The sequence below is a fragment of the Balaenoptera physalus genome (genome assembly GCF_965194825.1).
Source record: "Balaenoptera physalus genome assembly, chromosome: 16".
In the NCBI taxonomy this organism is placed as follows: Eukaryota; Metazoa; Chordata; class Mammalia; order Artiodactyla; family Balaenopteridae; genus Balaenoptera; species Balaenoptera physalus.
In genome coordinates this window covers 47,532,041-47,556,761 of record NC_138898.1, presented here as the reverse complement: position 1 = coordinate 47,556,761, position 24,721 = coordinate 47,532,041, and the positions used below count along the sequence as shown (strand labels likewise).

At 37.3% G+C, this 24,721-nt stretch overlaps 1 long non-coding RNA gene across 1 annotated transcript; it reads left to right on the top strand.

The window, feature by feature from the left end:
* The first annotated feature begins 4,232 nt into the window (after positions 1-4,232).
* LOC309645927 lies at positions 4,233-8,851 on the top strand. Its single transcript, XR_014255132.1, has 2 exons — positions 4,233-8,074; positions 8,796-8,851. It is a non-coding gene; the product is annotated as an uncharacterized lncRNA (long non-coding RNA).
* Positions 8,852-24,721: the final 15,870 nt, after the last annotated feature.

Below are 24,721 nucleotides of genomic sequence, written 5' to 3'. Positions count from 1 at the left end.
GGTTGGGTGTTGTGCATAAGTTGTTCTAGGAGTTAGATGATGGAATACAAAGTCATTGTTTTGATTTGTGTTTTGTATGCTTACTGTTATTAACATATAAAATACTCTGAAAGATCTGAAAGAAAACTATTTCACGTATGAAGTTTTAGTTTTCTATAAACAGTCTGGTATGTGTGATGATTTCTTCTAGAGTTAATTCTTTTAAATGCAGTGTTTCTTTAGAATAATCAGTGGTAGTGCATATATGATTGAGCTGTCATTATGAACATAATTGATGACAGACTGCCTTGCTGCAGCTCTTATGAACAATTTGCAAAGATTAAAAGGATGATGGAAATGGTGGTTTAGGAATTGCTTTCTAAAGACACGAGAGGATCGAAAAGAAACCTGGGGTTTCCAGTGCCCTCTGAAATCATTTTCACATAAAACCCAGGTTTAGTAGGTACAAGTGTTGTTTAAGTGCTCTGCTCTTGAAAAAAAATATTTATGTGGCATAAAGAGATGATTTGGTCATGGATCTTAAATGATCAAATCAGAGTGTCTATTCTATACCCGTTTCAAAAGGAGAAATGCAGAATGTTCTGTCTATTCAGTATTCCATATGTGCCTGCATTTAACTACATAGGCAATAAATGAATATAGGTAAATACTCATGAAAATCAAACACTTTTCATACCCCAGAAAGTCTAACCACAATTGTCCTTAGCTTTCTATGTATGTATAGATTGCCACATTTCCATATATTCAAGCAGAAAGTTGTATCTCTCATGTAAATGTTTTGACATAGACTCAGGGGGAATTAGTTATATGATGCAAAAAAGAAAAGCTTAATTATATACTTCTTCTTCTACCTTGATTCATAAAGGATATGAGGCAGCTTTTAAATAAATATGTTTGTATACTTCAAACATTTAGTAAGAATCATGACCTCGTAAATAAGGATCTTGTAATAGTAAGAAGTTAAGATATGGCTGGAAAAAACATCAAATCTATGGGCCATAAAGCCTATCAAGTTTCTGTAGTTGAACCTCAACCTTGGCTGTAAGCTTCCTAGTGGTCAGCTGAAAAAGCCAGTTACACTTTCCTTATTTTTAGGGGAAAAAACAAAACAAAACCCAAAACAAACACCCCCCCCCCCCGCCTCGATTCTTCAGGAAAAGAAGCACTCTAAAAGAAATTCCTCACAGGGGGCTTCATATAGGAAACACTGAATACTGTAACATTCTTAATAGTTTTCTAGCAGAGTTATTTCCTAAAGTTAGCTTGTTTTAGTGGCCATTCCTCAAAAATTTGAGACCTCAACACCAAATCAGCTCAATTAAGGTAACTGAGGGGTGGGAGCAAAGTAAGTAATATGGTCCAGATGTGTAGCCTTCTGATGTTCCAGGACTGAACTCCACACTTTTCAAAGAAGACTTCATAAAAACCACAACATTGTTATGCTTTGGTTATTAGAAAGTTCTTATACTGAGGCTAACTATGTCCCTCTCATTTGCAGATATCAGTCCCAATTCAACCCTTTGATGCCAAATTATAAGTCTGGTCTCCCATAAAGCCCTCTAAATATAAGAAGATACTATATTAATCATATTATCATATTATGTTTTCTCCTTTTCATACAAAAAGTCCCCCAAAACAAAAAAAGTCTGTAGTGAACATACACAATTATTAACCAAGAATTTATCAAGTGATTACTATTTATCAGGTGATTATCAGGAGTGTCCTGAGTGCTTTAGAAAATTGGGAAGGGAGCCCTTCTGGTACCAGAAAGAGGAAACTTATTCTTGGCATCCATATTCTGATCTTGAAATGGTACTTTTAAATTGTGTGTACGTATGTGTGTATTACTTTATTATTTTAAATTATATGTACATATGAACATATGCTTGTGTGTACATATATATGTGTATATATATATATACACATGCCAGGTTCTAAACAATTGACTTACTAATGAACTTTTTAGAACATATTCCATTTGTAAGGTGGAGATAAGGCTAAAATCCTGAAACCCACTAACAGTAATCTTTTACTAATGTGCTAGGTACGTTCGTGAACTTAAGGTGTTTATCTCATTTGACAGTTATAATAGAAGAGAACTTAAAGTGTGATTGACATTGACAGTGATTCAAGTGAAAAAATATTCTTTTTTTTCTTCCAGGTGTATTGAGATACAGTTGGCATATAGCACTGTATAAGTTTAAGGTATACGGCATAATGATTTTATTTACATCGTGAAGTGATTATAAGTTTAGTGAATTTCCATTATCTCATATAGGTACAAAATATGAGAAATAAAGAAATAGAAATAACTGTTTTTCTTGTGATGGGAACTCTTAGGATTTACTATCTTAACAACTTTCATATATAACATATATCAGTGTTAATTGTATTTATCATGTTGTACACTACATCCCTAGTGTTAATTTATCTTATAACTGGAAGTTTGTACCTTTTGAGCACCTTCATCCAATTCTCCCTCCCCTTACCCCCCGCTTCTGGTAACCAAAAATCTGATCTCTTTTTCTATGAGTTTGTTTGTTTGGTTGGTTGGTTTTGAAGTATAATTGACCTACAACACTATGTTAGTTCCTGTCACACAACATTGTGATTTGATATTTCTGTACATTTCAAACTGATCACCACGATAAGTCTAGTTTTGATATGTTACCATACAAAGACATTATATAGTTATTGACTATGTTCTCTACACTACATTTCATACCCATGACTCATTTATTTTGCAACTGGAAGTTTGTACCTCTTAATCTTCCTCATCTATTTATTTTTCTCCCATTACTCCCCTTCACCCTGGCAAACACCTGTTTGTTCTCTGTATCTATAATTCTGTTTATGTTTTGTTATGTTTGTTCATTTTTTTTAGATTCCACATGTGAATGAATTCATACAGTATTTGTCTTTCTTTGTATGACTTGTTTCACTTAGCATAATAGGTCCATCCATGTTATCACAAATGCCGAGATTTCATCCTTTTTTATGGCTGAGTAATATTCCACTGTATAAATACATCACATCTTCTTTATCCATTCATCTATTGATGAACACCTAGGTTGCTTTCATGTCTTGGCTGTTGTAAGTAATGCTGCAGTGAACATAGGGGTGCATATATCTTTTCTAATGAAAAAATATTCTGAAAAGGAGTGGGAAAGAGATCTCAAAGATACTTCTTTCCTGCATCTTTACAAGGGTGATGGATTAGGATTTATGTGATATTTGAGTAACTATTGTTAAACTATTCTTGCATTGTCAGACTATTCTGATGGCTATCTAGATAAAGTTTAAAAACTTACTATTCAACTGGATATTCGTTTTCTATACATTTTCTTTATAAGGACAGCAGAAAGTTTGGAAGTTTCTAGTGACTATAAGCAGAGTTAATAGAGCAGTGATAAAAAGAGTTTTTTCTGTAGTTACTGCAGTAATAAAACAATGTCCTTAAAAATATTTACAATATAATTTCTCAAAATTATGTAAATATTTGATTTGTAGATTATAGGCATTATTGATACCTGCTCAATATTATTACAGTTACTGAAGTAATAGAATCTTGTTGAAAAACAATTCAAAATACTGTTGAAGTATATTATTGTAGAACAACTCTGTCCAATACAAATACAATGTGAATCACATACATAATTTAAAATTTTCTAGTAGCTACATTAAACAAAGTAAAAAGAAACAGGTGAGATTAAATTAAAATGTATTTTATTTAACCCAATATATTAAAATTTTATCTGTAGCTCCAAAACTATAACTCCCCAGGCCAAATTCAACCAGGCACCTGTTCTTCTACAGCCCAGGAGCTAAGAATGGTTTCTACATTGAGATGGTTGAAAAATGAATAATGATATTTTGTGACATGTAAAAATTATATGAAATTTAAATTTCAGTGCTCATAAATAACATTTTATTGAACATACCCACACACCTTTATCAGTGGCAGAGTTGAGTAGTTGCAACAGAGACCATATGGCCCACAAGCCTGAAATATTTACTTGCTGGTGCTTTTACAGAAAATGTTGGTCAAACTCAGCCAAGGTAAAAGTGAAAGTCACCTTTACAAATATCCAATCCCACGCTAATCTCCGGAAGTAATCACTATGAAGGTATGAAGGGTTTTCTGTGTGAGTTTTTCTAGATCTGTATGACTACACATATTCTGTAGTTCTGTTTCTTTATGTATCTAGAACTTATATTCACACTTTAAAAATATAATGGCATCATTTCATATATATTCTGATTTCTTTTCTTCACTTAAAGATATTTTATATCAGTTTCCAAATGAGTACTGTTTTTTTTTGGCCATGTTGTGTGGCATGTGGGATCTTAGTTCCCCCACCAGGGATCGAACCTGTGCCCCCTGCATTGGGAGCATGGAATCTTAACCACTGGACCGCCGGGGAAGTCCCTCCAAATTAGTACTTATACATATGTTCCTTGTTAGTACAAATATGTGCTTTCATGGCAGTGCACGTAGATGTTCTCATTCTAGAATCTACTTATTTATATCCCATGATTCAGGTTTACTATATGTTATTTTTTCAGTCCCATGTTAATGAGTTTAGGCTCTTTCCTCTCCTTTCTTCCCCTCCTGTCTTTCTCTCTCTCTCTCCCTTTCCCTCTCGCTTTCTATTACAAACAGTGCTGCAGTGAACATTCATGCAGATCTGTGTGTACTGGTATAAATATTTCTGCAGGATAGATTTCTAGAAGTAAAATTGGATCAAAGGGTAAGTTTATTATACATTTTAGTAGGAGTTGCCAAATTAGCCTCCAAAAAAAAACAGTATCAGTTTACGTGTCAGTGGTGTGTGATGTAACCTTTTCTCCCTACATCTCTCACCAACACTGGATAATCATTAAAAAAAAATTGTTTTTACCAGTCTAGTTCAGCTTTACATACATAACTTAGTATTTCCTTAATAGTCTTCTATTTGCTAAAGTACTATTGCTCATTTAAAAAACCAAAAAAGAAAAGAAAATGAACCAAGAAATATATAAAGTGCGAGGGGAAAGTCCTCTGAAATAACATTCAGAAATAACCACTCTTAAGTATTCAAGCTAGAAGATTTAGCTTAGGACTCTGATATATTTGTATTTTCATCCCGATTAGTTTTCTTTGAGAGGAATATGGCATAGTAAAAAGCAATCATGCTTTAGAATTAGACTTCAGTTGACTCCTACTCTATCAAACTGTAAAATTTGATGGCAAATTTTACTTAATCTTTCTGAACTCAGTTTTCCCATCTGTAAAAATGTGAAGATTAGATTAAATAGGTTTAAATAATAGATGAAGTCACCGATCATAGCTGTTGCATAAAGTGTTTGCTTTATTTATTGCTTCCTTTCTTTTTCTCTCAATGCTTTCTTTCTGAGAACAAAAAGACATATTTCCTAAAATACCATGTTTTATTACAGAGGTTGGCAACCCATGATACGTCAAAGGAGATAGCTGAGAAGTAACATTAGTATAGTAATGGATATGGACTTGTGGAGAGAAAGATTTATTCCTTTGAGGACTGAGTCTTCTCACCATCTCCTGACACCGCCCCTTCAGGTCATCTCCTCTTGTCCCATGACATTCTACAGCCAAAATTTTTGTTTGTTTGTTTGTTTGTTTTTAAACCTCAGTATTGAGTAGTGATTCCTTCCACCTTTTAAAAATTTTTATTTATTTATTTTTGGCTGCATTGGGTCTTCATGGCTGCGCATGGGCTTTCTCTAGTTGCTGCGAGCGGTGGCTACTCTTTGTTGTGGTGCATGGGCTTCTCATTGAGGTGGCTTCTCTTGTTGTGGAGCATGGGCTCTAAGTGCATGGACTTCAGTAGTTGCAGCGCGCAGGCTCAGTAGTTGTGGTGCACGGGCTTAGTTGCTCCGCAGCACGTGGGATCTTCCTGGACTAGGCTCGAACCTGTGTCTCCTGCATTGGCAGGCAGATTCTTAACCACTGTGCCACCAGGTAAGCCCCTCTACAGCCAAAATGTTGAATAACATTATCCTCCCTTTGGGGAAAACATGACTCTCCAGGCATAAAGGAAATACCTTAACATTTTTTTTTATTGAAGTATACCTGATTTATAATGTCGTGTTAGTTTCAGGAGTACAGCAAAGTGATTCAGTTATACATACATAAATATCTATTTTTTTCAGATTCTTTTCCCTTATAGGTTATTACAAAATATTCAGTACAGTTGCCTGTGCTATACAGTAGGTCCTTGTTGGTTATCTGTGTTAAATATAGTAGTGTGTGTATGTTAATCCCAAACTCCTAATTTATCCCTCCCCCACCTTTCCCCTTTGTAACCATAAATTTGTTTTCTGTGCTGGTGGGTCTATTTCTGTTTTGCATATAAATTCATTTGTATCATTTTTTTAAAAGATTCTGCGTATAAGTGATATCATATGATGTTTGTCTTTCTCTGTCTGGCTTACTTCACTTAGCATGGTAATCTCTAGGTCTATCCATGTTGCTGCTAATGGCATTATTTCATTCATTTTTATGGCTGAGTAATATTCAATTGTATAAATATACCACATCTTCTTTATCCATTCATCTGTCAGTGGAAATTTAGGTTGCTTCCATGTCTTGGCTATTGTCAGTACTGCTGCAATGAACATTGGGGTGCACATATCTTTTTGAATTATGTTTATTCCAGATACATGCCCAGGAGTGGGATTGTAGGATAATATGGCAGCTCTATTTTTAGTTTTCTAAGGAACCTCCATACTGTTTCCCATACCCATAGTGGCTGTACCAATTTACATTCCCACCAGCAGTGTAGGAGGGTTCCTTCTGCTCCACACCCTCTCCAACATTTATTATTTGTAGAATTTTTGGTGATGGCCATTCTGACCAGTGTGAGGTGATACCTCATTGTAGTTTTGATTTGCATTTGTCTAATAATTAGCAATGTTGAGCATCTTTTCCTGTGCCTACTGGCCATCTGTATGTCTTCTTTGGAGAAATGTCTGTTAAGGCTTCTGCCATTTTTGATTCGGTTGTTTGTTTTTTTGATATTGAGCTGTATGAGCTGTTTGTATATTTTGGAGATTAACCCTTTGTCAGTTGCATCATTTGCAAATACTTTCTCCCGTTCTCTGTGTTGTCTTTTCATTTTGTTTATGGTTTCCTTTGCTGTGCAAAAGCTTTTAAGTTTAATTAGGTCCCATTTATTTATTTTTGTTTTATTTCCATTATTCTAGCAGATGGATCCATAAAGATATTGCTGCAATTTATGTCAAAGAGTGTTCTGCCTATGTTTTCCTCTAGAAGTTGTATAGTATCTGGTCTTACGTTTAGGTCTTTAATCCATTTTGAGTTTATTTTTGTGTGTGGTGTGAGAAAATGTTCTAATTTCATTCTTTTACATGTAGCTGTCCAATTTTCCCAGCACCACTTATTGAAGAGACTTTCTTTTCTCCATTGTATTTTCTTGCCTCCTCTGTCATAGATGAATTGACCATAAGTGTGTGGATTTACTTATGGGCTGTCTATTCTGTTCCATTGACCTATGTGTCTGTTTTTGTGCCAGTACCATCCTGTTTTGATTACTGTAGCTTTGTAGCATAGTCTGAAGTCAGGGAGCATGATACCTCCAGCTCTGTTATTCTTTCTCAAGGTGGTTTTGTCTACTTGGTGTCTTTTGTGTTTCCATACAAATTATTAAATTATTTGTTCTAGTTCTGTGAAAAATACCATTGGTATTTTGATAGGGATTGCATTGAATCTGTAGATTGCTTCAGGTAGTAAGGACATTTTAACAATATTAATTCTTCCGATCTGTGAACATGGTATATATCTTTCTGTTTGTGTTGTCTTCAGTTTCTTTCATCAGTGTCTTACAGTTTTCCAAGTACAGGTTTTGTTTTTTTTTTTTAACCTCCTTAGGTAAGTTTATTCCTAGGTATATTATTATTTTTGATGTGATTGTAAATGGGATTGTTTCCTTAATTTCTCTTTCTGATTGCTGTTTTTTAGTGTATAGAAATGAAACAGATTTCTGTATATTAATTTTGTATCCTGCAACTTTACTGAATTCATTGATGAGCTCTAGTAGTTTTTTTTTTTTTTTTTTAAACTCTACCCTAGGGGCTTCCCTGTGGCGCAGTGGTTGAGAATCTGCCTGCCAATGCAGGGGACACGGGTTTGAGCCCTGGTCTGGGAAGATCCCACATGCCACGGAGCAACTAGGCCTGTGAGCCACAACTACTGAGCCTGTGCGTCTGGAGCCTGTGCTCCGCAACAAGAGAGGCTGCGATAGTGAGAGGCCCGCGCACCGCGATGAAGAGTGGCCCCCGCTTGCCACAATTAGAGAAAGCCCTCGCACAGAAACGAAGACCCAACACAGCCATAAATATAAATAAATAAATAAATAAATAAATAAATAAATAAATAAATAAAAAAGAACAGCAAACTTAAAAAAAAAATTAAAAAAAAAAAAACTCTACCCTAAAGCTTTCTTTTTTTTTTTTTTTTTAATTTTATTTATTTATTTATTTATATTTTTTTATTTTTGGCTGTGTTGGGTCTTCGTTTCTGTGCGAGGGCTTTCTCTAGTTGCGGCAAGCGGGGGCCACTCTTCATCGCGGTGCGCGGGCCTCTCACTATCGCGGCCTCTCTTGTTGCGGAGCACAGGCTCCAGACGCACAGGCTCAGTAATTGTGGCTCACGGGCCTAGTTGCTCCGCAGCATGTGGGATCTTCCCAGACCAGGGCTCGAACCCGTGTCCCCTGCATTGGCAGGCAGATTCTCAACCGCTGCGCCACCAGGGAAGCCCAGTTTTTTTTTTTTTTTTGGTAGGATTTTCTATGTATAGTATTATATTGTCTACAGACAGTGACTGTTTTACTTCTTCCTTTCCAATTTGGATTCCTCTTACTTCTTTTTCTTGTCTGATTGCTGTGGCTGGGACTTCCAATACTATGTTGAATAAAGGTGAGAGTGGGCATCCTTTCTCATTCCTGATCATAGAGGAAATGCTTTCAGCTTTACACTGTTGAGTATGATGTTAGCTGTGGGCTTATTATATATTGCCTTTATTATGTCTAGGTATGTTCCCTCTGTACCCAGTTTCTGGAGAGCTTTTTATCATAAACCAATGTTGAATTTTGTCAAAAGCTTTTTCAGCATCTATTGAGGGGATTATATGGTTCTTAGTCTTCAAATTGTTAAGGTGATGTATCACATTGATTGAATTGCATATATTGAACCATCCTGGCATCCCTGGGACAAATTCCACTTAATCATAGTTTATTATCTTTTTTATATATTGTTGGATTCAGTTTGCTAATATTTTGTTGAAGATTTTTGCAGCTATGTTCATCAGTGGTATTGGCCTGTAAATTTCTTTTTTTGTGATATCTTTGTCTGGTTTTGGTGTCAGGGTGATGCTGGCCTCACAGGATTAGTTCAGAAGCATTCTTTCCTCTGCAATTTTTGGAATTAGTTTGAGAAGGATAGGTGCTAACTCTTCTCTAAATGTTTCGTAGAATTCAACTATGAAGCCATCATATCCTGGACTTTTGTTTGTTGGGAGGTTTTTGTTTTGTTTTGCTTTTTTTTTTTATTACTGATTCAATTTCATTACTGGTAATTAGTCTGTTCTTATTTTCTGTTTCTTCCTGATTCAGTCTTGGGAGATTGTACATTTCTAGGAATTTGTCTACTTCTAGGTTGTCCATTTGATTGGCATATGTTGTTTTTAGTAATCTCTGATGATCCTTTGTATTTCTGTGGTGTCAGTTGTAACTTCTTTTTCATTTCTTTTTTTATTGATCTGAGCCCTCTGTCTTTTTTCTTGATGCATCTGGCTAAAGATTTATCAATTTTGTTTATCTTTTCAAAGACCCAGCTTTGTTTTACTGATCTTTTCTATTATTTTTTTAGTCTCTATTTCATTTATTCCTGCTTTGATCTTTATGAGTTTCTTTCCTTCTACTAACTTTGGATTTTGTTTGTTCTTCTTTTTCTAGTTCCTTTAGGTGTAAAGTTAGGTTGTTTATTTGAGATTTTTCTTATTTCCTGAGGTAGGCTTATGTCACTATAAACTTATCTCTTAGAACCTCTTTTGGTGTGTACCATAGATTTTTTTTTCTTTTAAAATATTTATTGGGACTTCCCTGGTGGTCCAGTGGTTAAGAATCCGCCTTCCAATGCAGGGGACGTGGGTTCGATCCCTGGTCAGGGAACTAAGATCCCACATGCCATGGGGCAGCTAAGCCCACGTGCTGCAACTACTGAGCCCATGTGCTCTAGAGCCCACACGCCACAACTAGAGAGCCTGCGCTCTGCATCTACTGAGCCTGCACGCTCTGGAGCCCGTGCACCACAACTAGAAAGCCTGCGCTCCGCAACTCCTGAGCCCATATGCTCTGGAGCCCACGCACCACAATTAGAGAGAAGCCCGTGTGCTGCAATGAAGAGCCCACATGCCGCAATGAAAGATCCCACGTGCTGCAACTAAGACCCAATGCAGCCAGGAATAAATAAATAAATAAATATTTATAATTTTTAAAAATTCTTATTTCTTATTTATTTATTTGGCTACGTTGGGTCTTAGTTGTGGCATGTGGGAGCTTCATTGTGATGCACAGGATCTTCTCTGTGGCATGCTTGTTTCTCTCTAGTTGTGGTGCGTGGGCTCCAGAGTGCACAGGCTCAGTAGTTGTGGTGTGTGGGCTCTCTAGTTGTGGCTCGTGGGCTCCAGAGCACATGGGCTCTGTAGTTGTGGCACCTGGGCTCCAGAGCATGTGGGCTCTGTAGTTGTGGCATGTGGGCTCTCTAGTTGTGGCACATGGGCTCAGTAGTTGTGGCATGTGGACTTAGTTGCCCTGTGGCTTATGGGATTTTAGTTCCCCAACCAGGAATCAAACCTGCATCCCTTGCATTGGAAGGTGGATTCTTAACTGCTGGACCACCAGGGAAGTTCTCTGTACCATAGATTTTGGATCATTGTGTTTTCATTTTCATTTGTCTCAGGTATTTTTTTTTATTTCCTCTTTGATTTTTTTCAGTGATCCATTGGTTGTTTAAAAGCCTATTGTTTAGCCTCCACGTGTTTGTGGTTTTTACATTTTCTTTTCTTGTATTTGATTTCTGGTCTCATAGTGTTGTGGTCAGAAAATATTCTTGATATGATTTCAGTTTTCTTGAATTTAGCAAGGCTTGTTTTGTGGTTTAGCATGTGATCTATCCTAGAGAATGTTCCATGTGCACTTGAAAAGAATTCATATTCTGCTGCTTTTGGATGGAATTTTCTGTATATATCTATTAAGTCCATATGGTCTAATGTGTCATTTAAGGCCAGTGTTTCCTTATTGATTTTCTGTTTGGTTGATCTGTCCATTGATGTAAGTGGGATGTTAAAGCCCTGTACTAATATTGTGTTACTGTCAGTTTCTCCCTTTATGTCTGTTAATATTTGCTTTATGTATTTAGGTGCTCCTATGTTGGGTGCATATATATTTACAATTGTTATATCTTCTTCTTAGATTGATCCCTTGATCATTAGGTAATGTCTTTCTTTGTCTCTTGAATGGTCTTTATCTTAAAGTCTATTTTGTCTGATATAAATATTGCTACCCCAGCTTTTTTTTCGATTTCCATTTTAATATTAATCTGCTTAGGAGTTGTGCTGTGTTTAATGTTTTCTGTAGTTGTAGGTGTCAGAGGCCTTCACATTTTTCTAGTGAAGTCCTTGCTTTTGTCTCTCCTGTTGTTTTAGGGCTGCACTAAGGACTTCCTTAAATACAGTCTGTGTCTCAAAGCTCTTTCAACTGTAATACTAATGATATAGTGGTAAAGCATAGGGGAGGGGAAGTGTTCTATAATCTTATGATTAAATCTCAGTCTTTTAGTGGGCCTGTGTCCCTGGATGTGACCTTCACAAGTGTGTTTTAGCTCTCCCCAGCCTTCAGTGAGGCAGGAAAACTAGAGAGTGCTGGGGTTGGAGAAATGCCCTTCCCCCAGGTCAGATAAGTCTTCAGCAAAGTCCTTCCCCTTGAAGAATGGGCATTTGTAGGGCAATGCTCTGGGTATGTTTCACAGTGATTACTTTTCCCCTCCCCCTGCCACAGCCCTGAGGGGATCTTTCTTGGCTTTTTATCACAAGAACCTGGTGGGGTTCTTGGAGGTAAAACCCACAGAAGTGTGGATCCCCCTAAGGCTGAACCCCCCAAGAGATTCTCACTCTTATGTTAGTTTACCCTCAGCCTCTAGCGATTCATCACATTTACCATTTATGTGCCCCTACCAGGTTATGGCTCTAGCACTTCTGCTCCAGTTAAGCAGATCTCAGCTGTGACTCTGAGAGTTCTCCCATCTTGCCAGATTTCAAGGTGGCGGATAGCCTTGCATCCTCAGTTCTCTAATGGGTCCAAGAAAAGCCACTGATATTTCAGTTTGTTCAGCTTTTTGCTCGCTGTAAAGAAGAGAATGATGACTTCTAAGCTCTTTACTTTTGGAAGTGAAATATGCTAATAAGCACTTAGTAGCCACTAAATAAGCAGTTTATTAGACAGTAGAATTTTATATATTTGTTTAAGAACTTTATTTTTTTGCTGTTCTGGGAATTACCAGCTTACATTAAAAATGTTTTAATGCAAAATTAAAGCTGTCTCAAAATACTTAGAGTTATAAAAGGGAGATTAGATTTGTTATCAGTAGCATCAAAAGATCTATTGGTTAACACAACATTGTAAATCAACTATACTTCAGTTAAAATTTTTTTGAAAGATCTATTGGTGGAAATTTTATATATGTAGGCAGATCTTAATTCAACGTAAGAAACTTCTGGGAAAATTATTCAACAATGTTGGGCATATAGGTGGTAGTTTATGAATTTGAAAATCCATTCCTAATTGTGAATTGATTTGGGAATGCCACTAAGTTTTTCCTACTCCCCTAGGTGAGTATGTAAAAGCAGAAGCTAAGTGACAACTCTTCAGGTACTTACAATAAAGGGTAACTATCTTGGATGAGAGGGGGCACTATATAGCTTCCAATGTAGAGATTCTTTGATTCTCAGACACTGTGCCCTTTAAACCTCCCAAAGTGGAAAAGTCCACTTCTCTTCCAAATTTTTCTAAGTAGAGTTTAAATCCATTTATACACTTTTAATGGGATGGCCTAGAGGAAACTGATGTTCAGTGTCCTAAATCCCATTCCAGCTTTTCAGCTAAGGGTTAGGCATGGAGCTTCTCTGCAGCAGGAGATTGTTATGAGTACCAGCCCAGCCTGGAGCCATGCATCTAAATGAGACCCCAGTGGGCAAGCTTGCATATGTGTGTAGTGCTGGGCTGTGGTGACATTGCTTACAATATGCCTGTGAGGCAGAGGATAGAGGATATGCATTGTGCCCAAGCTCCTGTGAAGTGAATTTCCCCTTTTGCAGGAGGTTATGTGCAGGGAAGAGACAGGCTCAGATGTCTTAAAATTTTATCTCCATTGCTGGGAAACTGCTGTGTGTAGCAACCTTGCTGAAAATACAAAGCTTATGGTCAGTATAGCTACTTTGTATTGCTTTTGTACTAAAAGCTTTATTTGTTAATGACAAAAGAGAGAAAGACCTTGGTTGGTTGTTTTACATCTTACTGTTTTATTTTGAAGAAACAAGCATGTTCCCAAATGTTAAAAAATAAACCAAATCTTTTAAATGTTGTTTTCAAGGGCTGGGAAATATTTTGAAGTAATGATGTTTCTGAATTTTATATAATTCATGGTCTCTAAATTCTGTACAATTCATGGTTTTTTCTCCTCTAGTCAACCCCAGATATATTTATAAACATATTTATATGTTTCAGGAACCATTTACGTTGACTTCAATATACTTACTAAAGAGTTGAGCCCAGAAAGTTTAAGGTTTTGCCCAAGTCACTTTTGATGGTTAGTGGCAGAGTTGATAGGTTTTATGTAAAGTGATCCTTTCTTAGCACTCATAATTTTAAAAATTTTTAAATTAAGGTATAATTTACATACATTAAAATTCACACTTTTTAGTGTTCAATTCTGTGTTTTGACAAATGCATACAGTCATGTAATCACCACTACAATTAAAATATAGAATATTTACATTAACAAAGAAATCAACTGTGCCCTTTTAAAGGTTTAGATTTTACTTTAAGGTCTGTGATACATTTTGTGTCAACTTTTGTGAGACTATGAGGAAGTGTGGATCTAGTTATTTCCTTCCTTCCTTCCATCCCTCCTTCCTTCCTCTCTTTCTTCACTCTCTCTCTCTCCCCTCCCCTCCCTCCTTCCTTTCTCTCTTCCTTTCTTTCACAAATGGATAGCCAGTCATTCAAGGACCATTTGTTGAATTGCCTTTCTGTTTTTGTTGAAAATTAATTCACCATATATGGGTATGTCTAAAGTTTCTGAGCTCTCACTTCTGTTTCACTGATCTCTATGAGTATAAATCTCAAAAATTTTTAATTCATTAGTGTGGTTAAGTTATAAATGTCTTTGGTCCCATAATTACTTTCTAGTTTCTAGAAAATCTGTTTCGATATTAAAAGTATTCAAGAGTAAAACATTACAAAGAAAGTAGAAATATTTTTTTTCTCTGAATGCCTAGTAAGGGTCTCTGTTTTTGTCTAACTTCATCTTTTCTGGCCTGAGTTTGAATGGCAGAGTGTGCATCAGGATGGAGGATGGAGCTTCTCCCCTGCCTACATTCAAAGCAAGACGTCTCTGGTTTCTTTGACAAGAGCTGTATTTCATCAGAGATTTTGTTTCTAAAGTACTTTCTCTCTGAGTCCATATTTAGCTGTAGGTGGATTTTGTCTCTGTTGTTGGGGGTGGTAGGGGTGAAGGGAGCAAGGGCTGGAGCACCAACCACTAAAAAACTATGCTCCATACACCGCCAGGGTCTGGGCTTCTAAATTAGTCACTCGCTCCTGGGGATCCCATGGCTATGGAAGAGAGGAATGAGAGGGGAAGTTTTTTGCTTTGACCAGAGAACCCTGATCTACTCTATTCTCTTCCTCAGTGACTCTTGTTCTCTAACTACCATTGCGTGGGCTTTCTGTAGCCTTGGAAATGTTCACCTCTGCCTTGACACTAGATGAGCACGGTCACTCACAGACTGTGGGGACCTCCCACTCTGTTCCATGCACATGGCTGAGCACCAGATTCCAGAATGTTGCAGCTAGGCTTACAGATAGGGACATTCACTGCACCTGCTAAGGGTGGCACTAGGTTGCCTCCACTATACTGTGGTGTTTCCTGCTTGACAAAGCTTGTCTCTCTCTCTTCCAATCGACAGCTTGCAGAGTATGCCTCTGAAGGGACTCTGCCTCAACGTGCTCCGACAGCTCCCAGAAGGCAAGCCATTGCCCTTTTCTTGATGTCATTTCCCTCCCTCCCTGATAAAGTGAGTAGTCATCCTTACCGTCCCCTCTGCCTAGGTCAGAGCCAACTCACGAAGCCAGCCTTGGGCTGTTTGCAGAGTTCCTCAGAACTGTGTAGCACCCCCCATCCCCCATCCCCATCCCCATCCCACAGTGTTACAACAGGTGCTTTCATCTCCCTTTTCTTGAGGGCAGTATAGCCAGGAATAACTGGCTGGGTGGTGTTAAATGAAAATGCATCTCAGCCACCTGATTCAGCCACCCACCCTTATTGAGCTCATGGTTCCTTATTTGTAGGACTGCTGTCAGTGGAAGACATCTCCCTCTACCCTAATGGCCCAATACTTGGAGCATCAGCTATCTGGGGCCAGAGGAGAAGCTGATTTTACCTGCAGTCTTCATCACTCCATTTCGCTTTCCAAATTTCAGTCTTCTAGGAAGGCACCTGTGTGCAAATGATCCCAGGGCCTTCAGTTATGCTGCCTCTTGCCCTTTTCCAAGACATGACTTCAGAGTCAGCCATTTAAAAATTTAGTATGTAGTCTTCTAGATTCTTTTATGCATTAAAAAAACATACATGGGGTGATACTACACAGACTGTAGTCTTCTTTATTCACTCCTGTGTTGATGGCATTTTTCATGTTATAAGCTGCGTGAAATTCCATTGTATAGTTAGTTATAGCATGGGTTACTTCACCAGTGCCTCACTGACTGATGTTCACGTTGCTCCAATTTTCAGATATTGTGAACAATACTCCCACAAACATCCCTGTAGGTACATCTTAGTGCACCTGAACAATGATTGACTTAAGATGTATCCTTAGAGGAGGAACAGATAAAATTTATATTTTGATACACACTACCCTTTAGAAAGACAGCACCATTTATGCTCTCACCAGCAGTACATAAGGTTCACTTTTTCCCTTTCCTCTGGTCAACACTGAGCTTTATCGTTCTTTTTCATCTATCTCAGACCATACCCATACTAGGGTAAACAGAGTATTTTATTGTTTCAGTTTGTATCTCTTTGATTATTAATAGGGTTGAGCATCATTTCATATACTTAATAGTCAATTGCCTGTTCATATATTTTTTCTACTGTAATATTCATCTTTTCTGTTTTTTTAAATTATTTTTTTAAACTTTTTATTTTATATTGGAGTATAGTTGATGAACAATGTTGTGATAGTTTCAGGTATACAGCAAAGTGATTCAGTTATACATATACATGTATCTATTCTTTTTCAAATTCTTTTCCCATTTAGTTGTTACATAATATTGAGCAGAATTCCTTGTGCTATGCAGTAGGTCCTTGTTGGTTATCCATTTAAAATATAACATTGTGTAAATATCAATCCCAAACTCGGTAACATTTTTTCTGTTTTGATTTGTAAGAGTTTTTATGTGGTAAAGACGTTAACTCTTTGTCTTGTGTATACATTGCAGATATTTCCCCCAGTTTGTTGTTTGTCTTTTAATTTTGATTCTAGTGTCTTTTTTCAAAAGGACTTTAAATTTTTGTACAGTCAAATGTGTTGGTATTTTCCTTTGTGGCTTCTAGTTTTTCACTCTTTTCCCATGCAAAGATTATAAAATATTTAAGTGTATTTATTGCTACTGATGATTTAAAAAAAATCTTCTTCCAGGCTCAATGGAGGAGGGTAGTATGAAGTTACTTCTTGACAGGTCTGGTGAAATAGACTCTCATGAGCACCACAGAAGTTGAGTATAACCAAGAGCCCAGTTTGATGACATTGGTTGTGTCTACAGAGCTGTTAATACAATTGTCCCAAATGTTTTATAAGTAAATGAAAGGTAGAACATATGATTCTCTTGTTATTAAGTTGAACAAATCTTTTGTTTCCAGCTTTGACCAAATATGTACTAGCTTTATAATTTTTAAGCTACTAACCAGTTGGCCTAGAGTTTTCTGTATAAGGGGAAAGAAGCCTGGCTAAGCAATATGTTATTAATTACTGTTGCAGCCACTCTGAGAAACAGAATGGACACCCTCTCAAAATTTGTTTCAGTTGTGGCACTGATGGTGCCACACACACACCAAGAGGGTATGAAAATTGTAATTATGTCCACAATAGGAAGTCTCTAGGGAGAGCAGGGCAGGCAGCCAAGGAGGTCCAGAATGGGTGAGAGAGTAAGGAAAGGAGATATGCGTGTTTCCTGTGGATGGGGTGGGGCTGGGAACAGGGTTCCTGCTTGTGGGCAGGGCCTTGCCTGGTTTGAATCTTCCTCTGACGTCAGCAGAGGGAGCACTAAGGTTTTCCCATCCACTTGCCCAGATGTGGGGCAGAGGGGCAGAGGGGCAGAGGGAAGGGTGTGGCTTAAAAGCTGATAGCAGTCAGATTTCTTATTGTAACCACCAATCCCTGAACAGTTACATTTACATATCCTTAGGTTCCCAGAAGTGCCGTCAGGTAGGAGCACCTTTGCATATTGAAGAGTCCATCCCCCACAGAATGCTAGTTCATACTCAAAGGTGTTTCTGTAGTTGCTAATAGCTGGAGACAACCAACAAACCAAACACCTTTATTTATTATGTTTTTAATTTTTAAAATTTTTATTTATTTTATTTATTTTTTGGCTGCATTGGGTCTTTGTCGCTGCACACAGGCTTTCTCTAGTTGCAGTGAGTGGGGGGCTACTCTTCATTGCAGTGCGCGGGCTTCTCATTGCGGTGGCTTCTCTTCTTGGGGAGCATGGGCTCTAGGCGCGTGGGCTTCAGTAGTTGCAGCACACAGGCTTAATAGTTGCAGCACATAGGCCCTAGAGCGCGCGGACTTCAGTTGCGGCACGCGGGCTCTGTGGTGTGCAGGCTTCAGTAGTTGTGGTGTGCGGGCTCAGTAGTTGTGGCTCGCGGGCTCTAGAGTGCAGGCTCAGTAGCTGTGGCGCACGGGCTTAGTTGCCCTGCGGCATGTGGGATCTTCCCAGACCAGGGATTCAACCCGTGTCCCCTGCATTGGCAGACAGATTCTTAACCACTGCACCACCAGGGAAATCCCCAAACACCTTTAAAAAGCTAAAAATATATGTGTCAGGAACTCCAGATACTAATGTTGTAGGTATTCATCACACCTAAACTCAGGTTCCTTGATAGCCTAGACATTTATGTTGAAACAGATTTTTTTTTTTTTTTTTTGGCTGCTTTGGGTCTTCGTTGCTGTGCGCAGGCTTTCTCTAGTTGCGGCGAGCGGGGGCTACTCTTCGTTGCAGTGCGCGGGCTTCTCATTGCGGTGGCTTCTCTTGTTATGGAGCACGGGCTCTGGGCCTGCGGGCTTCAGTAGTTGTGGCACGTGGGCTCAGTAGCTGTGGCTCGCGGGCTCTAGAGCGCAGGCTCAGTAGTTGTGGTGCACGGGCTTAGTTGCTCTGCGGCATGTGGGATCTTCCCGGACCAGGGCTCGAACCCGTGTCCCCTGCATTGGCAGGCGGATTCTTAACCACGGCACCACCAGGGAAGCCCTGAAACAGATTTTAAATGACTTCCTCAGCCACAGTGATATACATGACCTTATACTCCTCTAACGATAATGCCTCAGTCCTGAGTTTTTCCATTACTTCGTGATTTAGTTACTAATGTCTTATGAATCAGATGTCAGCAATGCATTTATTTCCAGAATGCTGAGTATCAAGGCTTGGATAAACTATTTTCTTTTGTAAAAATTCTATTTGTTGATATGTGATTTTCTCATTTCCTCCTGAAATCACTTCATCATTGTCAGTAATTTCATTCTCTCTCTTTAGACAGCAGTCACTGCCCTTGACTGCTTGCTTTTTAGATTTTCTGCTTTCTCAGTAAGCACTTTCAACAATACAAACTGACGTCATGGAGTATTTATTTCTTAGATATTCTTGCTTTTGTTGAGAGTGTAAATGGCCATTTGATTTCAGTGGGTTCTTTGACTTAGATTAGTTACATATATCTTTGTGAACATATGTAGTTCTGAGATAAATTGGGCTTCATGTCCAATACTAATTTTCAAGGCCTGAGTGATTGGTTGGGAAGACTGAAGAATCACATATTGCTCATTTTTTCACCATTTAATGCTATGTTATATAATTAATTTTTGCCTTTGTAAAAGCTTGTCATATACCAGGTTCTTGAGTCAAAATTCCATTTGCAATTATTTGTTTTTAAAGAGTTAGTATCCTCTCCTTTTGTTTTTATACTACTACATCTTCTTTAATCCTTTGATCCATGCTTGCAGCATAGGTTTTTATTGTATGTACAAATAGTTTGCTTTCTTTTTTGAGGTATTACTCAAGTGCCTTTCACTGCATAAATCCTTTTTATTCCATGTTTCTGCTTGGAATTCTGGAGATTTCTGAGAGATCGACAGGAATTTCACAGATCAAGTTCATCGAGGTGAGAGATTTTTTTACTAGACATATTTGGCAAATATAGAAAGTGTTAATATAGAAACCTCAAAAATTAAAAATAGGAAAGTAATGGCTCTTGGTCCAGTTTTCCTGGAAAATGTTGAGTAAATTTTCACTTAAAATGGGACAATAATCTTCCAGTCAAAAGAGTAATGTTGGCTGCCTGTAAACCAGAAACTTGATAGTAAAATACAAAGGGATTGTGCTATCAGCATTAACATGGATTAGATTTATTTCTTTAGTCAAATGGAATTAAATCACTAAGCTCTGAACTCAGAAAAATTTCAGCAAGTACGATACCATCCTGACAGAATCTACACTACACCATGACCAATGTAATCATTATAATCTTCCATGAAAATTATATTCAACATACCTACACATCAATTATTGAAAGGCAACTGTATCTTGTTCCCTATGAAAATAAACATACCACTAATATGACGATGAAAGGTGTAATCAGAAATAGCTTCCAAGAAAAGGTGTCTAAAATGTTAAACTTTAATATAACATGATGATCCTCCAATATTACTATTTAATGTTCTAGTTTATGCCTAAACTCATAAGGTACTATGGCAACATCAGATATTATCTCGTTCACCATTAGAATGTTTCTATTGCCTTTTAAGATGTCTTAATAAATCATGGAGCCTTGTTTTAGAGACTGCTATATTAGTAAATAATTAAATATTTCTCTTGGTCAGTGAATCAGATTCCAGTTTGTGATTGAATGGCATGTTAAAGCATTTGGAGAGGCTGGAGTTAGGAGTACCATGATGTTTGTATGTTTCTAGTGTGTAGAATCCATACTAATTCTATTTTCTTCTATTCTAAAATTCTAAAACTCCACTGGTGTGATGGTTAATTTTATGTGTCAACTTGGCTAGGCCATGGTGCCCAATTGTTTGGTCAAACTCCAGTCAGATATCTTCAGAGAAGGTATTATTTTAGATGTGATTAGCATTTAAGTCAGTAGACTTTTAATTAAGCATTTTACCATCCGTAATGTGGATGAGACTCTTTCTATCAATTGAAGGCCTTAGGAGAAAAGACTGAGGTCCCCAGGAGAAGAAAAATTCTGCCTCCATTTTGCATTCAGGCTCAAGGCTGCAACATCAACTCTTCCCTGGGTCTCCAGCCTGCCGCCTGCTCTACAGATTTCAGACTTGCCAGCCTCCACAGTCTTGTGAGCCATTACTTAGAATAAACCTCTTTCTCTCTCTCTCTCTCTCTCTATATATATATATATATATCGTAACGGTTCTCTTCCTCTGGAGAACCCTAACTGATACAACTGGTAAATTAAAAATGAATAATCTAAAATATAAAAGACCCCTAGAAGAAAACATAGGCGGTAAGCTCCTTGACATTGGTCTTGGTGATAATCTTTTGGATCTGACTCCAAAAGCAAAGGCAACAACATAAAAAATAAACAAGTGGAACTACATCAAAATAAAACACTTTTGCACAGCAAAGGATATCATCAACAAAAAGAAAAGGCAACCTATTAAATGGAGAGAAAACTTGACTTATTTATGATGTTAAGTTTTCCAATTCATAAACATGGTATGTCTCTCCATTTGTTTAGGTTTCTCAATGTTTTATAGTTTACTTTGTAAAGATTTTGCACATATTTTGTTAGGTTTATTTCCAGGAAAGTGATTTTTTAAGTGTATTGTTTAAAGAGTATTCAAAAATTTTTATTTTCTAGTGATTGTTCATTATAGAAATACAGTTGTATAGAAATACTTTAAATCCAGCAAATTTGCTAAATACATTATTTCTAATAATTTATTTGTAGATTATTTTGAACTTTTACATACCCAATCACACACTTTGTGAATAAGGACAGTTTTAATTTTTCCTTTTCAAACCTTATTGAAGGATAGTACCTCATTTACAAAGCAGTCCAGTTCAGTATTAAAAAAATCAATCAGTGTAATTAACACACCATATCAACATATGAAGGAAGAAAAAGAGTGTGATCACTTCAATATATGCAGAAAGACCATTTGACAAAATTCAATATCCATTCATGATAGAAACTCTCCCAAAACTAGTAATAATAGGGAACTCCCACAACCTGATAAAGGGTATATACAAAAAACCTACAGCTAACATCAAACTTGATAAAATTGTGTGCTTTCCCCTCTAATACTGGGAACGAGGCAAGGAAGTTCACTCTCACTAGTCCTATTCAACTTTCTACTGGAGATCCTAGCCAGTGCATTAAGGCAAGAAAAAGAAATATGCATATGTCTTGTAAAGGGATATAGGAAACTGCCTTTATTTGAATGTGACATAATTGTCTATGTAGGAAATCTCAAAGTGTCTTTTAAAAAAAGCTCCCAGAAACCTATGGAAGGGGAAAAATCATATATATGATGAGGGATTAATATCCAAAATATATAAATAACTCACACAACTTAATACCAAAAAATAGTCTGATTAAAAAATGGGAAGAGGATTGGAATAGGTATTTTTCCAAAGAAGATATACAATTGATTAACAGGTACATGGAAAAGTGCTCAACATCACTAATCATCAGGGAAATGGAAATCAAAACCATGAGATATCACCTCACACCTGTTAGGACAGCTATTATCAAAAAGACAAGCAATAAATGTTGGCAAGGATGTGCAGGAAAGGGAACCCTTTTGCACTGTTGGTGGGAATGTAAATTGGTGCAGTCACTATGGGAGACAATGTGGAGAGTCCTTAAAAAATCTAAAAGGCATATGACCCAGCATTTCCACTTCTGGGTACTTATGCAAAGGAAATAAAATCGCTATCTTAAAAAGACATCTGGACACCCATGTTCACTGCAGTATTATTTACAGTAGCCAAGATATGGAAGCAACCCCTAATTGTCCATCAACGGATGAATGGATAAAGAAAATTATTAATATTCAGCTATAAAAAAGAAGGAAATCTTGCCCATTTGTGACAGTATGAATGGACCTTGAGGGCATTATTCTGTTAATGTGGTTAAATTACATTGATTATTTTTAAAAAATATTATGCCAACCTTGCCTTACTGGGATAAACCTCACTTAATTATAATATAGTATCCTTTTTATAAAATGATGGATTTCATAAATTTTTGTGGATTTTGCATCTGTGTTCCAATTCTCTACTTTTGAGATCTGAGTTTTTTCCCGCATCTCTTGGTTGACTGAAGTATACCTTTTAATGCTTATTTTTTAAGATGTATTTTAAAAAATAACCATAATACTATTATCAGACATAAAAGTAAGCAATACTTCCATAATATAAAAATATCCAGCTAGTGTTCATATATGAAGGTATATATATATTCTATATATAAATGGGAGTATACTATACACATTTATTTTTACTTCGCTTTTTTCACCTAATAGTATATCCTGGAGGTCTCTCTATAGAGATGTAGATGTATTTCCCATTCTTTTTTACAACTGCATGATACTCCATGGTATGGATGTACCATAATTTATTCACCTAGTCCCCTACTGAAGGAAATTTAGGTTGTTTCTAGTCTTTTGCTATTACAAATGGTGCTTCAGTGAATAGCCTGTATCATTTTGTGGTTTTGCCAGTATGTCTTTGGGGTAGATTCCTAGAAGTGTGATTGCTGGGTCAAACAGTAACTGCATATGTAATTTTCTACATGTTACCAAATTCCCCTCCAAAGGGGTTGTGCCATTTTGTATTTCCACCAGGAATGTATGAAAGTACCTGTTTGTTGACAGACCTGCCAACAGAGTGTGCCAAACAGTTGGTAATATTGCCAATCTGATGTGTGAAATGGTATTTCAGTATTGTTTTAATTTGTATTTCTCTTGTGAGTGAGGTTGAGCATCTTTTCATATGGTTAAGAATCATTTGAATTTCTTTTTGTGGAATTGTCTGTACATATTCCTGGTCTATTTTTCTATAAGGGTTTTGGGTTTTTCTTTTCTACGTCCAGAAGTACTACATATGAAGGATGTGAACCCTGTGCCTGTGATGGTAATAGCAAATGTGTCTTCCCACTTTGTCATTTGTCTTTTTACTTTGCTAATAGAATTTTTGACACGCAAAACTTCTTAATTTTTATTTTTTGGTAATTAATACCTTCCCCTTATTCTTTCTGGATTTTTAAGTCATAGCCTTACTCCCAGGTTACAGAGAAATTCATCTTGGGACTTCCCTGGTGGTGCAGTGGATGACTCTGCACTCCCAACGCAGGGGGCCTGGGTTCGATCCCTGGTCAGGGAACTAGATCCCACATGCATGCTGCAACTAAGAGTTCACATGCCACAACTAAGGAACCCATGTGCTGCAACTAAAGAGCCTGCAAGCTGCAACTAAGACCCAGCACAACTAAATAAATAAATAAGAAATTCATCTTGTTTTTTCTAGTATTTGTATGTTTAATATTTTTACGTTGAAATCTTTGATCCATTTATTTATTTATTTTTAAAAGAAATTTATTTATTTATTTTTGGCTGTGTTGGGTCTTTGTTGCTGTACATGGGCTTCCTCCAGCTGCGGTGAGCAGGGGCCACTCTTCACTGTGGTGCGCAGCCTTCTCATTGCGGTGGCTTCTCTTGTTGCAGAGCACGGGCTCTAGGCGCGCGGGCCTCAGTAGTTGCAGTACGCGGGCTCAGTAGTTGTGGTGCATGGGCTTAGTTGCTCTGCAGCATGTGGGATCCTCCTGGACCAGGGCTCGAACCTGTGTCCCCTGCATTGGCAGATGGACTCTTAACCACTGCGCCATAAGGGAACTTCCCTTTGATCCCTTTAGAATTTATCCTGATGCATGGGGTGAGGAATAGATCCAATTTTAACTTTTTCCATATGATTATTTAGTTGTCCTACCATCTAGCACCTTCTATTTTCTACTGAAGCAGCTAAGATGCTGTCTTTATCATATACTAAATTTCAGTGTGCAGTTGGCTCTATATTTGTGTTTTTATTTATGTCCTTTTGCAGAAGG